Source organism: Varroa destructor, unplaced genomic scaffold, assembly GCF_002443255.2.
Source record: "Varroa destructor unplaced genomic scaffold, Vdes_3.0 BEIS01000007.1, whole genome shotgun sequence".
Taxonomy (NCBI): domain Eukaryota; kingdom Metazoa; phylum Arthropoda; class Arachnida; order Mesostigmata; family Varroidae; genus Varroa; species Varroa destructor.
The window spans coordinates 19922424-19942010 of NW_019211460.1; the positions used below are offsets into that span (position 1 = coordinate 19922424).

The 19587-nt window shown below is 40.3% G+C and overlaps 1 long non-coding RNA gene across 1 annotated transcript; it reads right to left on the minus strand.

Annotated features, from left to right (window-relative positions):
* Positions 1-16895: 16895 nt before the first annotated feature.
* On the minus strand, positions 16896-18491 carry LOC147754428 (uncharacterized). The gene is made up of 2 exons (XR_015317575.1): positions 17737-18491; positions 16896-17511 (listed from the first exon to the last, which is right to left on the minus strand). It is a non-coding gene; the product is annotated as an uncharacterized LOC147754428 (long non-coding RNA).
* Positions 18492-19587: the final 1096 nt, after the last annotated feature.

Here is a 19587-nt window from a genome sequence, read left to right on the forward strand (position 1 = left end):
ACGCTTCTACAAGCGAACTCCATAGAATACCACGCCATATTACCGTATTCCTGTTCAGAGCGACAGCCAGCTCTGCATTAGAAGTAATGGCACATTATTACATCAAAACAGATCGAACACGTGTCGGTTCGTCGTTCCTAGCCAGCTGCTAAAACATAAACACCGAACTCTTTCATCTAGTGCTTATTTTCACTTGAAACGGTTAATGAAAGCAGGGACCTTTTCGGAATGTTTGTTGCTAAATCGAGCTACAGGAGAGCACTTTTTCTCAACGACAACAACAAACGCTCACAGATAACAAAGATTAGACGTCCGCGAAAGAATTTATTGCAAAAAGCCTTTTTGACGTTGACGCTAAGGCCGCGACATGTAGAAAACTAAACTTGTGTGCCTTCTAAAAGCATTAGGCCAGTCATGGCGAGACTTACATAGGCCCAATTCCGTCAATGATTTAAGCTGAGATTATGTGTTTTAATATTTTTTTTTATAAATTATTATTTGTGTTGTAATAAATTGTAGTGATGCCCCTTGTGTTGTCATAGCTGTTTTCTAAGAAAACGAATGAAAAAGTCCCGAGGAGTAGATAAATCAGGAAGGACAGTTTCCTGATTTAATTACTTGGTTGATCTAAAGACAGCGGACAGAGACATGTTCTGACAGAGCTGTCAAGGCACACGTGCTGACCATGAAAGTTTTTATAACTTGCGGAAAACGTTAGTTTTGTATTAGGCATTGGGTATCTATATACCCTGTAACTAATGCGGCTTCTCTATATGTGCACACTTCAAAGGCATGCTGCCTTAGGGTAGTTCGTACTTGTTAGGGGAATACAGGTTGAACCGTCGATTTTTTACAAAATATCCTTCAAAAGCTGGCTTTTGGTATAAACTACCGGAAGAAAAACGTACAAGGTACGGGCTGACAACGACGGATGTTGTACCGTTAACTGGGCAATTTGTAACGGTTGTTTTTAAAAACTGCGTGGTCAGCAAACCCAAACGAACTACCTTCTCTGTTTGAAAAGAAAAATTGAAAAACATTACAGCGATATACCTAAGAAATTCTTTACATGATGCATATCCTAAACACTCAGCCGGTATATGTGAAAGCCCAATCCGGATGCATAAACAGCAAAGAAACAAGTGTTTTCGATTGCCAAAAATAAGAAGCTTTAAGTGGCTGGTAGGTAATTTACCAGTAATATCAAGGTAAGTTCAATGAGGCGTCTAACTAACTTGTCCCACTGTCGATCTTGTGAATACGCTAAGTAATGTATACACATGTAACAAACAAATATCGATGACCAATACGCTATGGATAGTTTATTTAGAGTTATTTATGAAGAAATGTTTATTTCGTTGTCTTTCCCATAAGCCGTTTCAACACATATTCGCTGGCTATAGATGTATGGTGCCCCAAGCGTGCATCTTACTTTTACAAAGGATACCTGCAATTACATGACGTGCAAACGTCTATTTTCTCGGTGCCGTTATTAAAATAACTGCCATTACTTTAACTACTCGATCGCGCCTTACTTACAGAGTTAGATAGATTTTTGCTTTTGATCAGGTGTGTTAAACATACATTAATAGGGCGAAGTTGGATATGCAGCTGAGGTTTCAGGAGGAAGAACTATGCAAAGTATAATAAATCAAGGTGTTTCTCAATGAAATACCGTATCTTCCCGTGACAACATTCACCAATATTAGAAACGTTATTGATGAAGAACTGCTACCAACGCTAAAAGCTGTTCTGGGCATTACTATTAAAAGGTGTGTCCACTGCCCCTTCATGGATGTGGCACACACAAATGGGAAAATTTCACACGCCTAACGAGGTTGTTACCCGAATCACTGTGCCTTGTGACAGCTCCTGCTGTTTTACTTCACATCGATCGTATTCTCAGCTCTAATCGAAGTGCCTACGGGACCGCTAAATGATTCATTAAGAGCGTGTAATTTGGATGGAAAGAGATTTTAATGAGTTAACGTAAAGAAAATAACACATCTAGAGGTGTCTTCCCTGAAATAGCGTTCGTGGCACACGTGCTTCAATCGCGACCTCTGGAGCGGTACGACACCTCCGAGTAGGGAGCTGAGTTGTAAGAATCTATGAAAAATTTCTTTATAGGTGTTTCGTTAACGACGTGCGGATTAAGCAAATGAGTGATATGTGACAGCCGTAAATTATTCGTTCGGACGGATTACTAACAACAGTAGTAGGTCTGTCACAGTAATTTTGTTTCATTAAACCTGTTACTGTTTTAATAATATTTTCTTTCGAAACGATGCTTTCTATTCCCCTCCATTTGTTACGTTTATTAATTTAAATATGTCTACCATATACACCGATAGATAAAAATTAGCTCGTTTGATATGAATAGATGATGAGGTCACAGAGTCGAATAAGCTTCTTAATAAATTGTGAACACTTTTCTTGTTTGTAGCCTCGCATGCGTATAGGGGTATTCCTGGTGTTTACCCAGTGTGGTTGTTACCAGTTGTAGTCATAGCGGGGTCAACGCAAGCTTTTTTGGTCAATTCGTGGCAGGTACCTTGTTTTGATTCGTACAAATACCTCTTTGAAAATAGTTTTTTCAAACTATGGAATAGGTAATCTATGATTCAACTCCAAATAGTACATGAAACAACTGAACCATCGCTTAACATCCTGATGATAGTTTAGAGTCCGAATGTATGGGCATAGTACGTCATGTACAGCCATAACACTGTGATACCATAGGCCCATTGGAAACCTTTTTTTTTTATTAGGAAGACCTACCTAACTTGTGAACCTGACCCTCAAAATACGACCCAAAAAATAGATACGTCGACGTCGATCATAATGTTTCACGAGCGAACTATATTCTGTTATTAAGCCATTTTGAGTAAGAATACCTTCTTTTTGTTAAATGAAAGATGTCTGCTTAATTCGATACGATGTTACAGTGAATCAACAACTGATAGTAACGGCTTTACTTGGACTCTTATTCGGTTTTACAACATCTTTACATTCAAATTTCTCGTATTTAGTTGTAGTGATGGATGCAAATCTAGAGAGACCCACTCACGTAGTATACAATTAGTTGTTTCGTAAACGGATTCCACTACGTGTCCTACTTTCTTAAACTTCTTTTTTGGTCTGAGCGATGTGTAGCCGCAGTAAGATCATCGGCTAGGCTCAACGGGGTAGAGCTCTCCCAAAATCATAATACGTTAGAATAAACGAACGAAGGGCCACCAATCCTAAATATTGACTAAATTTATTTAACCGGCTTCACAGTTTTAAGCGAGTGTAAAAAACTATTCCCGAATTTTTCTGATCACTGTCCCTCTGACAATCAGTTGCATCGAGGCTGGATTTCAGTCTCTCAGTGTCTTACAAGTTTGCTTTCAGCATTTGATGAATGGGGCAAAGTCCAAGCAGATCGTCTTTCGAAATCATCACCAACGCCACAACATCCATTAAGCTATGCACGTCAATAAAATTTGAGATGCCCAGTTGGCAATCGATAGATTCGCCCATAGAAGCACACAAGTATTTCTTTGCTGTTAGAGCAGCGTCGCCGTCCCGCGGACGTTCACCTGCTATGCATTTGTGTACATGGCCGCTTGTATTCCCCCTTCATATCCACATCCCTCGAAGCTACCCTATTCTATAGGCATACAATAATCAATCAGTTAGCCAGTCGTCCTGACTACAAGTGCCAGAAATAGTAATAGTCCCTTATAACGTAAGTCCGTGTACTGTCATTGACACTAAGCAGAATCTTCTTTCTTACGTAAACCCTTTCAGTCGGGTCTTCTACCTATCTAATCTACATATTCTGCATAGTAGCCACCAAACTACGTACTCTGCGTGCTTCCTAATATCAAAATGCACACAGATGATTTTATTACTTTTTTTATAGAGATCAGTAAAAAGCAGGGAATAGGTGAAAAATTGGTGCTGTGTTCCATGGTCGCATCTGAACAGGGAGTTTTATCTATCTATCTATCTATCAGTATCTAAACAGTTTTATGGTTAATATGAAAGCGACACGGATTGGACTTCATTTAAATTTATAGTTTGGACTGGACCTAAGAACGTCGGGGGTTTTCGACATGTATCGAAGATAGCAGCAAAAAGTTAGCACATAGATATAATCTACTATATTTACTGCATTTGGCAAATAAACAATCCATTGCAATGTGCACCAGTAACTTATATGTGCCCACAGCGTTACATAAGAGTGTATCTTTTTGTCACTCCGGGTTGTCGGCGTAACTTGTAAGAATTCTCTTTTGCGCAGCACAGATTCGGCTTCGCTTCATCCCCTTCTCCTATTTCGGTACCACCAGTGTCCTCTCATTGTTCCGAAAGGTCAGCAGAACAGCGAGCCAACAGCAGCAGCATCGACGTTGGCTGTCAGTCAATAAATGGAAATGTAACAATCCAACGTCTTTCGCTCCTTTCGCTTGCCATGCTCCATTTTACCCATAGCTCACCCTCGATCTCGACCCATTTTCGGGTCATCTAGGAAACAAGAGACGAACGAACGAACGAGTAGACAAGTAAGGGGCAACCAGAATTGAGTTGAATAAAGTGGCTCCGGCTCCCCACAACAAGCGTCGGTGCCGCTACAATTTCAAATACATTTGCCTCGCTTTAGTAAAATAGGCCGGTGAAACCTTAAAGGATGGAGAAAGGAGTATTGCCTGTATCTGAACTGCTGCGATCAGACGACGTCCACTCAGATCAAATAGGCCACTTTCAGTTCTTTCTTTAAACCGCCTCCAAGACTCTTCTGTCGAAAAATAGCTTCATCGCCGTCTTCATACTACTCTGAATTCCGTCTCTTTACCATCGGATTTAACCAGTATCAATATGGTCACCAATCGCGACCAGTAGAATAATGGGAATCATCCACAGCATCATTGTTCCCGTCGAAGTTACTATCAGCCAGCCGGACCACTGTAAATAGCCTACTACTATATGCTATACTGGCTGTGTTGGTTAGGCAGTTCTTGAAATCTGCTCCGGGAAAAGGACTGACATCCAGGGATACTCGCATGTATGCATACAGGAACAGCAAGAGAGGAGCAAGAGGGAAGACTTGTTGTATAAACACCCAGTTTCATTATACTACAGCTTTGTTTGTAGGCATTTTTTTCATTTGATGTATTAAAAACCAAGACCCAACGAACTTTTTCACTACCGTTGGAATTTCGGTATAGGAGAGTGGGGGTACGTATTATCACGCAAATAATGCAGAGAGACTGTTACAGCGAATTAGCATTAAGCTGTTATCTACGTGTGTACAAATACATTAGTGTACGTTGCTCTGCACGACGCATGCATATATACAAATATAAATCATCATTTCGATTCGTGTTTAGATATCCTACGTTGTAGAAACACAGCTGGCGGACCAACATCTTGAATGCACGACTCCCGGCATATATTTCACAAATGTTAAATAGGCTCACACACATACGGAGCATTGTGTAATATTGATAGGTAAGTAAAGTGATAAATACTGCGATTAACCAAAGCATTCATTTTCAAATATCATTCAAAAAAAAGCATTCAAATATCTTTAAATTTTACCAAATGAGTACCTCTCATATATATCCGTACAGGTTGTGATTTTTAGTTGGAGGATCTCGTCGACGTAAGCGAAGGCAAGGGCAAAATCAACGAAATAAGTAATTTAAAAATAGCCCGCGGCATTTACAACATGGCTTTACAGGATTATGCAGCGCTCGTTCGACCCATGTAAACAACCGATTAACTACCAGCATCTCACGCCAGAGCTCGAACGCGTCGTATAGCTTCGTAAGAATTTCTGCTGATGATGTCGACACGTTTCAAGGGCTTTCGTATAACCTAGCACAATTCCCTCGGGGCGTCATGTCCAAAGAGGTATTCGTGCAATATTTAGCGTCTGCAATCAGATAAGGAATGCTTTCACGCTTCGCGACTCATAGAACACTGACTGAAATGACCTTTCTAATTCTCGCTGTAATTCTAAGTTATAAAAATATATGCATGCATTGAGAGTACTGATGTGGTCAAACCTCGAAACTGCGCCTTGTTGGGCAGTAGCTTTGTTCAACAAGAGGATATTGGCCCCACTTGGATTAAAGACCTTCAGCGTGACCTAGAGCCAGTATACGTTCCAGATAGATTAGAGAAGCAACAAGAACCAAAACGGGAACGTTGCAGCCTCTTTCTTTAACGCCGCATTGCAAAATTTCCCAATACCAACAGCAGCAGGAGTGTCCGTCATCGTATATATATCATCGTACTTCTGTAAGCTTTTTCAGTTTGTTTACTAACCGTCTGTATAGATAATATCTTAACCTCTTGAGCCGTGCATGCCAGTTTTCTAAAAATGAGGAAAGTCCAATAACTGGAAGGCCTTGCCTATCAGGAGCCGAGCAGGTGCAAAGAGCATTTCGGGCCATTCTGCTACGCTGCGTAGAAGCTGTATAATGCTAGTAGTAGTGACAGTGGCCACCCATAGCTGCCTATGGCTGAGCCGTCACTTTCCGGCGCGGCCGCGGGTTGCGATGTTAGCGGCGTCGTACCAGCTTTTCCTGCTACTTTAAAGTTCTATGCCCTATCACTTTCTGACACCATTTTAACGACCGAACGGAAGCAGATCCGTTTAAAGGGAACCTGCTTAGCGAACTGAAGGAGAGGATGACGAAGGCCTGACGAACTTCAAAGTTGCAGAGGTTTCACCATCGTGGCCGACACTAATACCGCCGCTACTACAGCGCGAGGTCATCAAAGCGGTGATTCTGAAACAATGAAGAGGGAGAGAAACACCTTAAAGGTACTAAGCAGTAACAGCGGGGCCAGAGTCCATCGATCCTCTTAAACCTAAGCCAGAGCTAGGAGCGGAACTTCGCCATTTGAGCCGCTACGGTTTTCATCTGCTCCTCTGTATTGTATACGGTTATTTTTTTACTAAAGCATTAGCCTTGTGAGTCTTTTGAGAAAGCAGGGGCTCTTTCATCTGTCGGCCAAACATACGTCAAGAAGAGAACCATAAGATAGTTTGGTGATGGATCGCCTCTGGAGGGAACAGGCGGTTCGCGGCCGCCTACAAAGGCGCGGCAGCAGTACAGCCCGTGATCGCACAGCGGTAGTGGATTTGCCCACACCTGTTTGCGCCTTTTTCCTGCATAGAACAAATCAGCCTTTCATGCCATCTCTACCTCCCTTGCTCCCTCCCCACAATACTTTCTACATCATTCCTCTCACAATCTGTCCCCAGTGTTTCGCTTGCCGACGGCCTGACCCACCAACTTCACATACCTCCATACCCCCCATTTGTCGTCGACTTTTACTATGTTTAGCTTGTCTCTTTTTTCTTTCTGCTGATGAAACGTTTGTACTTCGCTGCTGCTGCTGCTGCAACGGGTTTCGTTGCCGTCATAGCTGCTAATGTTTATTTAGCCGGGTTCCGGATTCTTAGATGAAAGGATCACAGCCGAAACTTTAGCAATGGTAATAGCAGTAGTAATCGTAGTACTGTAAACAGTGGGCGATGATAAACATCCATAAACGTATTTGAACTACGCAAAGCTCAGAGAATCCGTGAGGATATGCGAGCGCAAACGAATACTTGAATTTGTCTTGATTTGTCAAGCTAGACTGGTGGGACGGGATTGTACGGCATGGAAAAGAACTAAAAAAAAGGTAGGGAGTGATCTCATACGAATGTGGGTATGTCAATAATTCTGCCATTATCTGGGAAAGGGGTTTATTGCCGTCTCTACTTGCGACGCACCTACCGTTCATGATCGACAAGTTTCATAGTGGAGATGATATGACGGGTACATCGTATCCTGATCTGCAGTGATGTGCACGCCTAAGATAGCGCGGCAGATCGATAACTGATTTCCTAGGCGGAAATGTATTTGTGAGAAAGAAGGATAAGGACTTTTCAGTGTTTTGCGGTCCTTTTCCTTTATTAAAAAAAATATTGCCTGTCTGAAATAATTTCGGGGGCGGTCGATTCTGAGGCTAAGTGATGAAGCGATGGGTTCAAACAACTCAGTGTTGAATTGGACTCGTTTGAACACGAATAAAAAGATTAATCAAATATGTCTTGAAAACTTTGTTCGAAGTGAGTCTTTCTCGTAGATTCTTTGGGTTAACAATGCAGTGCATCGATCGACTGGAACAGTTCACGAACTACTGAATTTACATATACAAACATCAAAACGAAAATTCAGCCGGAAGCAAAAATCATCATAATTTCCGCCAATGCCACTTTATCGGTCTTCAATAAAATGTGGAAACGCTATACGAGCCGTTTTAGCAAAGCGACATGCATCTAGCTAAGTCCAAACTAACTTTAGCGGAAGATCTACAAGGTAGTCAGCTTGGTTTCTTGAAAAAGCTATGGTCGTTGATGCTTCGAAACATCATCGAAGGGTGACATAATGATAAGGAGGTGACTTCCATTGCATCTGTTCTTCACTGTTTTTTTTTTTTTTTTTTTTTTTTTTGATGAATTGCTCCATTACGGATGCAACTTTTCGTAGCAATTGTCAAAAAGGAGCTCTAAAAAATATTCTGCATAGCGTTTTTTTGCCTTTGTTCTGTTCTACCAAGTAGCAAAATTGGCAAACGATGTTACAGCAGCAGCTCCTGCTCTGCGTAGTCCCTCGACGGGATGATCGATATTTCATCGCGTTCGAATGAAGAGTTTACACTCATACAGCGGTAGGAGACGTACTGAACAAATATGCGGCAAGTGAATCATCAATGACTCTGTTTACAGGGAACAGAATTCTGTATCTGAAGATCTGTCGATACGCAAATTTCGTATTTCACGAATGCATTTTTCCTATTATTCTTTTCCTGTTATATCTCTCTCTCCCTATATATCCCTAATGCGTATATTGGTCATTCTCTAGTGAGCCAACGAGATAGATCTACTAGGGTCTGTTTCATAATCTCAGCGAATCTTTTCAACTCCACGATACAGTGATCAATGGATACAAGTCAAAGTCTGCCGGTAAATCTGCTATACCCATATTGCACAACTAGATTTTCAATAGTTGTTTAGCTATAGCTATTCTTAGACCGTGTAAGATATTCATCACGAAACGATGGGAGAATACAACAAATCGAGTCGGACCAAGTCAATATGTGAGGTGCATCTTCTTGTAGCCGTGATTCCGGTACAACGACTATTTTAAACCTTGTAAAGGATACATAAAGTGATAGCTGTTCCCAGTAACTGCTTCATGCCAAACCTTCCCCAATAATTATGCTAGCGACAACTTATCAAAAAGAGCAATTCGATAAGTGGACTCAAACGAAGTTTTGTGTAACAAGTAAATGTGAACTTTTTTCGCATAAAACCACACCCATCTGCCCTTGTACCGAAACAAGCTTCCCCCACAAGCTTTGTCTGATAACATGTAGCGCATTATATCTAACTCTGTATATTACTACATATTGCCTTGTCCCTTCTACTAAACAGTAACTGCTAGACAAGTTATTCATATGTAGCTAAATTGAAATAGTCATGGAGAGGGTTTTCCGCTTCGCTTACACGTTGGCCTAAAGAAAGAGTTATAGCGGCGCGGTCGCTAGCTACACTCCTTCCTCACAATTGAAAGCCGTCCATTATATCGCATTTGTGGAGAACTTAACGAAATAAAGTTATAATTCTCGTATTCGTATATTAAGAACAGAAAACGGAAAAGAGAGACATACAGAATTCGCAAGTGACAGTAAGACTCTCACAAAATATCTACGCTAAAAGGCTGGCAAGCGTTGATTAAGGCTACACGTGTATATATATCATTGTTATTTGTGTCAAACCGAATCGCTCGCCACGAACACGACATGCCTATAAAGTAGCACGAGATTAATGTTTCCTTTCATTATGAAGAAGATAACAAGTGAAGAGTGCAGCGGTGGCGAAAGGGATATGCATGGAAAAGCGGGTAATAGAAAAAAACCAAAGAAAGGTTCTGGGGGTACGAACGGAGGTAGCGATGGCAGACGGCCATCCTTCCATCCGGATAATTTCATCCTGGAGAACGCGGCGGCTCATCATGACGGAAGTGTGCTGTGCCATGGAAATGTCCTGGTGAAACTCAATTCATCTGTGTCTGCCTTTTGAAGCATAGGCTAAGAGCAGATATAGCGGCAATAATGGGAAAATTGTAATCATGAAGAAAACGGCAATGATAAAACTATACATTACACTCGAGTTGAGAATCTATCATAAGATATGCTATATATTCGTATTCATAAGTATATTATGCATGTATCTTGTCTCGGATAAAGTTACTATAATTTTTTTTTCTCGTATTTATTAGATTACACGTCTGGAAATTGGGCGTATATGACGTAGTACGTATATCTTTTTGGCGTGCGGTTGCTAGGAAAAGCAGAGTCGACCAGCAGCGTAATGCTACCACCCGCTCTCTTTTTAAAATTCGTTACTTATTAGAGTATAATCGATTGAATTTGTCGTGCTGTCATTTAGGTTTACTGAATAAAACTTAGCTATGTTCAGCACGAATCACCATCCAAAAGTATGACCTAAAAATAAGGATAAATGGCCCTAGACGTGTCCCGAGATTCGACTCAGGTCCCCTTACCCTTTTTGGTTAGTTACCAACACCAGAACTGAAATATATAAGTTACAGTTGGCCACAAAAAATACGTACTTCTATTTAATTAGTTGCAAAGAGTGGAATGGTACTCATTGATACAAAAATTAACAACGTGTTATTAAAATGTTTGTCATCATACGGTACGTGGTGTTAATCTCAGTATCAATATGATCGTTTCCCATTGATCAAGTTCGCGTGATCTAGCTAAACAATTCGTGATTAAAGTTATACTATTCTATTTAAACAACAACCACAAACAATCCCAATAGCAACTACTAATGATACGCTTTCAGTTCGAAGTAACGGTGGCAGCAGCAATCGAGGCCTGGCATAGCTAAGTCGGTCCTTGTGCCTAAAGTAAGTTTCTTTCTTCTAACTCCAGTATCCCCTCAACTTTTATCCTCTTACTATTTGTTGCCTGGGTTCGCTATGAGCTGCAAAACACAGATAAAGTGGAACACCCATTGTCTGTCTCGTTGTGCGTGTCGGCGTGTCAAGCGGTCTCTAGTTTGTCGTTGTTACTTAAAAAGAATTGCCAAGCGTGCCAAGGCCACCGGCCCTTTTCCCGGATGGGTTACTGGTAGCGGTATTTGTGTCGTAGGTGGTTTTCTAGGTAGTTTCTTTTAAACCTCGGTTTCTCCCATATGTTTTGGCGTTATACATTGTGCTTCGAGTTCTGAGTCATTAAGGACGAAGTTGACTAAGTGTCAGGGCAAGCCGGTAAGCTTAGATTGAAAACTGCTACGAATAACGGTAGTGTTGCCGTTGCAGGGGTGAAATGACTGTCGTTACCAAATTCCCTTTCTGCGAATTTCTAGATCATCACTTGATGATAGAAGATGAAGGTACTGAGATGTGATAAGGAACGCAAAACAGACACGATGATCGTGTTGAAAAAGAGTGGAAAAAAGGAGAAGCGTTCTACCTATCTATATAGGACCAACTGTGACTATCAAAGATGCCAGGTCCGGCCAACGATGACCATTCTTGGTGCAATCAGTCCACAAATAACAATGCCGTTGGATTCACTAAACGTGAGCACCGTACGTAGACAATCAGGAAGCTTTGCAAGACCAATCGGATTAAAACAAACCTCCAGTTAGAGAAGTGTAGTAGACGTTTCGTTAGACTGTTTTTTTTTGCTCTTATGCGATGAATCAATAAACGGATATTAATGTAATGTGTACATATAGTATAAACAAACATTAATTTTTGCAGGCTTTACATATGTTGCTTATCCTGTAACCTCTATATCATGGTTTTGACTATGATGTATTTATTATTAATGTACTTTCTTCTATGGAAACTATTGAAAGATGCCGTCAATTGTCCGGTAGCAATTTTAAGTAGATTTCTTTAAGCTCTATTAACTCTTTCTCTAACGTCTCTTTCGTTATTACGACTTCATACAAGTATACCTGTTAACATAAGAGAACATCCTGTTTCTCGAAGTTTCAAAACAACATAATTTCTTCTAGCGTCACTGGCTGAAATCTAAAATCAATTAGGTTATCCCTTGTTATTTCTAAAACTGTGCCAGCATCGTTTGAAGTTTCCCGGTCTATAGAGTTCGATTCATTACTACCCTCTGGCCATTTTCTCAAAAGCACTAAAATTACAATGCCGGTCGTTCCTATTCTTAGGCTGGAACTGTTTAGTCTCACAACCCTTTTATTAATTGGCTTTGATACAACGGTTTGGCAATTATCTGTTTAGAGTCGGAATTAAGATACACGAGTTCTTCACTGCAGATCCTTTAATGCGAAAACAAGTCATTATTTCTTCTTATCATTGCCTAAGCCGTATGGCATAGTTCTTCCGTTGGCTGACTATACGTCCTAATCGAATGCCGCTTTACATGCTATGCCAAGTAATCCTAGGCTCGCTATCGAAACACGATTCCTTTGATCTTCACATACATAAACTTAAATCCCTTTTCCTATAGCATAGTCGATAATTAAAAAAGGTGGCCGATCCTTTGAGTTTTGTGAGACGTAAGCTTTCTGACTATTCTTTAATTTTCAGAAGAAACGACATAACAAATCCCAAATTTGCCCTTACGCCAATACTCTCTCTGAATTTTCTGAAAATATCAATTAGTTAAATAAGTTTAGCAAAAATACCATAAGTAGTAATCAGATCTTCACTCCTGAGGAGTGATCCGTTTCTTCGTCTTTCTTTTTGCCCGTTTACGAAGTCAAGGTCATCACCTAGTGCTATACCTAATCATGTTGACACAAAATCTAAATGTAGTATAGTAACTTCAGTCATTGAAACTTGTTGCGCGATATACGATTCACATGTTAAATAATAATTAATGCATCATAGTGGGGATTAATTACTCTCATGAGATCTCGGATGGACATCACGAATAATCAATGTTGTCGCAACAATGGATTCCGCGACGCTGTAAATTACGGACCACGCGTTCTCTTCCTAATGCTCTGAGCTTTTTCTATTCACCTTTTTATATTTCTTCTAATGCTAATTATATATTTCAGTAAAATATTGCCTCCTAGAAGTCAGCCACCGTCAGGTTTATTAGGTTTCCTATACGACAGACCCCTAGTTAACGTATAAGCTATGACCGCGTTTCTCTAACATTTTCGCTTCTTATTTTTCTCGCGGACATAATTGGGTATGATTACTTACTCGTATAATCTTACCTGAACGACTTTGTTGAACGGGCACTCCTGTAATAGTTGACGAAAATGTTCGAATCTTCGTAGGCTCCAAACAGGTCATTATGTACGGAGCTACATTATCAATAGTCCGTGTACCTTAGCTTGATATGAGTATTCTGCTGGCAGTATACGTTTGGGTGAATGCCCTATGTATTGGCCTTTAATAGGTTGATAAGGACGCGAAACATTTTCGTAGCAGTACGCTAGTTATTTACTAGTACACCAACAAGAAAGTTCGGTTACAAAGCAACCTAATTAAGAGTGGATCCAAGAGATAGCGTTCATCTAATTTTGGGACAAACGTTAAACGGATGACTATGAAAACGACAACGGATAAGTTTTGGATGAAGTACTATATAATATCGTATATGCATCATATTTTTACGTAGACTGATCCGAGTGTGTGTTTATGTAAAAAAAAAAAAAAAAAAAAGCCTGCGGCGAATGTTCGAGTATTTATACAGCAGTTAGTGAGATATTTAGACTTGAATGAATCGATATTCTTTCTGCAGTGTTATTTTTTTAGCCAGGCAGATGTCTGACAATTCCGCCGAGCATGAAACGAACGATGCGTGTCTTCTGGTTTCAGCCTAGACCACCTCACGTGTTCTTATGGTTAGTTAGCGCTTTACCATAGCAGGACATAGTACTTAAACTTGGCAGTTGTGAGAGAAGTACGGAAGGATTTCCGTACAATCTTATTATGCCTACACACCCGTATTGTGTTTCCTACTTACGAGCGATACGATAGCATCTAACAGCCACTTTGATGGCTATTCACGCTCAAATCACTTAGTGTGACATTAAAGAGCTTTTGTAAGATAACTATTTCCACTGCTATCCTGTATTTTGCCTGTACAGATAAAGATAGTATACTATATGTAAAACGTTCAATTATATCCTTATGCAAATTAACTGACATTTTGCCTAAGGATTTTTATTACTAGCTGATTATCCTTTTTTAATTTGGCCTCTCAACTGATAGTAACTTTCACTTGAGGGGTCACTTTATGCGATAGTCGACACGTATGTCATAGGGCATGATGACACGAGAACCAAGAGCATCCTTTCGATGTACCATCAAAACAACAACCGGTTACAATTTTCTTTTTTTTTTATTAAATACGACTATAAAATACATTGGGTACATTGTGCGGTAAAATCTATGAGTATTGTAGTTTTTAATGAATGATTAGCAAAAATAAACGCAGAAGTGTTCTAGATGCTCTTAATGACCGAGCTGTGTCCACCAAATATTTCCAAACTTTCTTTTATACGATTTTTATTAAACTAGTGGCAACGTCACATTCTGCCAAGTCCTTCCTCCTACACTCACTCACCAACGCGTCACTTGTTCTAAACAAATTCGTTTGCCTTATCGTCACCGCCAGTATTCTGACAGCTTTCAAGTACTAGTATTAAATTTTCTTCAGAATCCGATCAGCGATAGCCGCAGCAAACAGAGCGAAGTTGTCCTCGTCGCGCGTCAGTGCAACTTTGCTATGCCATCCTGCTGCTGGGTTGTGGAAAAAAAGCGAAGTCCCGCAACAAAGTCATCGTCAGCACTCTTCAGGGGCTTTCCGAGGGATTCACGACGGTCGAGCACCAAACACCTGAACATCGCCGGATTAGCAAGTGGAGTGTAAAAACTGTGGTGCTTCCCCGTAGCCAACCACGTAGATGTTCTCTTGTTCACTATTCCCAGCCCCGGGTTTTCTTCCGTTAACTTCGAAGAGTTGAAGAACCCTGATGTGCATAGAGTCGTTCTGAATATACGAACCTGCCCCGCCTGCTCTGCTTGTACTCGCCGGGAATAGACGAATAGAGATGGGCGTCTGAAGCGGGAGGCCGTAATGGAATTTGCTGACATTAAAGGTGGAAGATCGGCAGAACCTGAGAAGGTCAAAGCCGAACAGTTCATAAAGGCCGTTGTCTACTGTTGCCCCTAACACAAACATTCACCACACCTATATATGGTGTGTATTACGAGGAAGCCTGTAATGTACTAGCATCATATGTATGGACGAAGCAAAGGTGAAGCAAAGAAACATTGCCACCTATTACGCATCCTGGGACTCGTCAGCTATGGGGTACCGACACTGATACAACGGACTTTGCTAAGTCTTCGTGATTTCAGGTAGATAGACCAGATAAAAGCAGTTGCAGCTGGACGCTATTGGTTGGAATACTGAGCGGCAGCATTTTTAGACATCTAATTATTCTCTTCCAGCATATTCATAAATCTGTTTATAGAACATAATAGTTTAATGTATTTGATAGACACGTAAATTTATTACTATTTGGTTCGATCGAGATATAGGCTTACAAGCCCGTCAGACCAAACCTTCTTAAATCCCATCCAAAAACTTATGACCGAACCCACGATACAACTAACTTTTGACGGTAGCGTTATGGTATGGCAGGTCATCGCTCTTAGCGCACTTCGCAGTTGTTCGCGCAGGGTTGGAACGTGATAATGTCAGCTTGAAATACAGTCACGGATAGCGATCGTATTTAGGTTACGATCGGTGAAAAAGACCTTTAAATAAACATCGCTTATATTGCAAATTTGATCGGGTCCGAAAAGAAACAACAACAACCTTTAAGGCCATACATTTATCAGGAACTAGCGAAAGAGATGTAGCCAAGCAAATACTAACGTTAAAAAATCGTTTCAGGTCACTTTAATAAAAGGATACGTTTGGTTAATTGTAAATATTTGTAATATACAAAATCGAAATATCTTTTACGAATCAGTATCTTTTTTTGATCACCATGAAGATTTTCCGCAGCAACCTACATGGCCTATGACAATATCTGTCGTCCATCAAATATCGTTAAATTATGTACGATCTAAGTTGTGTATCAGACTTTTAAAAGTAAAAGGGTCCGATATCAGTGGGTTCCCTTAACGTCTTCCTTTTCGTACAACTTCTCTCACTAATTAGTCCTAAATGAATCTGTGACGGGTTTTGTTGAACAATCAGATTTGTATTTTTGCTCGAAAAAAAGTAGCTTAACATTGCTTATAATAAGGTTAGAAGTTCTTAACTTGCCTTAGCCATTTCTTTCTGTCGTTAGTGAACATACTAACAAAGCCAAATTTCACTTCTAATCATCGTGCGCCTTTAATCGAATAAAGGCAATCATGCTTGAAGTCATTTGTCCACAAAGATATCGTTGGGTTGAAGAAGCAAGACCCTAGAACACCGTAGCCCACATGACTTACCACAGTGACATCGCTATTTTGCAGTTACTATTCCTATGCGATAAACTGATCTCTGATGCTTTTAGCTTCTTTGTACGCGCTGTACGCACGCTTGACAAAAATCAAGGATTTCGATCTTTTGGCCTCATACATCGTTGATATTAGGACAGCTTAAAGGCAAGCAGAAACCCAAAGGCCAATGGATGTTTTGCCTGCAGTATATAATCTTTAGTGTAATTAGATGATATGGGGGTCACTCGTCCACACACACACACACACACACACACACACACACACACACACACACACACACACACACACACACACACACACACACACACACACACACACACACACACACACACACACACACACACACACACACACTCACACACACACACACACACACACACACACACACACACACACACACACACACACACACACACACACACACACACACACACACACACACACACTCACACACTCACACACAAACACATAATTAGTCGTATGTAATTATTCTACTTTGTAAGCACGTGCTACGCAATCTAGCCATGAGCGTCAAATTTGCTTCCATACGTACTGCGTAGGGTTGGTGCTCTTGCGTACTGAGGCAGTTCCGTTGGCACCTCTATAGAGGACCCTATGCAAGGTCGGTCCTCCTCTTGTACTTATACAGCTATTATTGAAAGCGTATTTCGATTAACGTTGACTTCTCCTTCCGCCGCTGTAAAGCCGTTTATCTTACGATGATTAATCACTGTCATGTGGCTTATTTGAGTCACGGCGGCTATATTGATAGACTGAAGCAAGCAAGCAATGCAGGATTCTGCCAACTCCTGCAGAATATGTTAGGCAAAATAAAGGACACGCATAAATATATTCAATTATCGTTCGACCGTAGCTTCATCCGAAGTACTTCCTGCTGCCGCTCGGCAAGTTGACAGAACATGCCTGCAAGACGACAAGGTCCCTCAATCTGGCAAGAGCACGCGCCGAAGAAAAGAACAGTTCAATCGAAGTTAGTGCAACCGCACAAAGAGCAGTAAATAAATGAGGAAAAAAAAAAGCACATTATCTAAGCATTATAATTGACGCTTGATAGTTTGTTTTATTAATATTTATTAGTACACCGTATCTATAGATATAGCAGTTCATCTAAAATATAATTCTACGCAGCACCATGATTACCACTTATACTTACCTATGCTCGTATGAACGGAATGAAAAAATACGTAAAATGCGTATTTGGGTGTCCTTTTGAACGGCACGTCACCAGCATATATTACAGTAACAACTGAATAAATTTTAATTGAAGTAGTTTTTTTAGAATTCATGCAGGAGCTAGAAAGTTGATAACTCCTTCTGAACACTTCGAACGAAGTCGCAGTATACAAGGCTGTTTGGAACTTTTCATATTTCATATATCCCTTTCGATTGTGGAAACATGGAAGTTCCTCGATAACTGTGCATTTGACATTTGCATTACCGTACCAAATCTCGTTATCGATAGCCTGTGTGAAACAATCGACGGTGGAACACATTATGTCGCCTACAATCCTTTTGAAGGCATAAAAATAATCGAAACCGTACGGACGTAGAGTTGCGCTAATATCTAGGGGCTAAAGCGACTGTTCAACCTTGTTTTCCTTGGTGCAGGCCATGACTAAGCCATGGCGACGAGATCGGACGTCTTAGCCGTTTCGTTCCCTTCAAAGGTCTTCGCAGCGGCTTTACTCAGAATTACACAGCAAACATCAGCAATCGTCTGCTGACGACAGGAGTTGAGTGTTACCTTCGATGCTACACGCATTGGATCGCTCTGAGTGTTTTAAGCCAGTTACTAATAACACCTTTTGAAAAAATTCAGGCATCAGATAAATTACCATCTAGCTATATTATCAGTATATGCCTTCCTTTGAATTTCGTTTTCCATTTGGCATCGTTGATCCGCAGCGACCTTGTCACCATGCTGTAATTTGCAGGTACGAGCTATTGCACGATAAATATTCAATGGAATCCATTGCTTTTCGCAGGTAATCACGAATGCCCTTGAGCATCATCATATGTCCAAATCTATCCAAAATGCCTTTGTAAAAGAATCATTATACACTGCCAGAAAACATCGCCAACCTAAATGCAGGTAGTGATAACTAATCTGCGGAAAAAAAAATTCTTATAATTTAGAAATGGTGAACTTTTGCTATCATTAGAAAGAACGTACTCTATTGATTAATTCACTAATAATGATCGGCCAACTTGCAACCTTTTTACAAAGCTTTTATTAAAAAAAAAAAAATTTTAATTCTGAGTTTCGTTTGGCCTAGCAATGTCCTCGCACATTGCACCATTCACGAGTCAATCTATCGCAAATACAGGAAGTATTTCCTGTCCTCTAACTTCAGTTAAACGAATTTAATCTTGAGTCGCCATGAGAACAGTGTATGGCCAGCTCTGCGTACTGGCGAAGATCAGCGTTGGAAGCCATTATCACATCAAAGACCGAAGTAGTACGCACATAATAAACAAGAAATACTCTTAGCATTAAAATACATTATATTGTCGGCATTCGGCCGACATGTCAATGGGTCGAACAAAAGCAGTACGCCACATGTATAGTAGGACAAGATTCCTGTAACGCGTATATAAGGGCGGCCCCAGTATAGTATACCTATACTGCTATATCTTCTGTTGCTAATAGTCTATATCGTATAGCGTCACTCATATTTGATTATGTAATCCAATTAGAATATTATATAAAATTAAACAATGATTCCTCTCGTGTTGGAAGAGTAAATGATGTATGAGGTAATAAAGGTAAACATTACTGAAGAACTCTTCTAAGACGCGGGCATTCGGATTAATTATGAAATTTTGGCTCGAAACTTATTTTATTTAACAAACGTGAGCATGTCAATACGATACGGAACGCTTTCTGTCTTTACAATATGCTGAATCACAACGTAAACCACAATGTAAGGAAAGTTCGTAGGCTACACCTTTGTTGAGACTTCTTTGTTACAAATATTTCATAGAAACATTAAAAGCTTTTGAT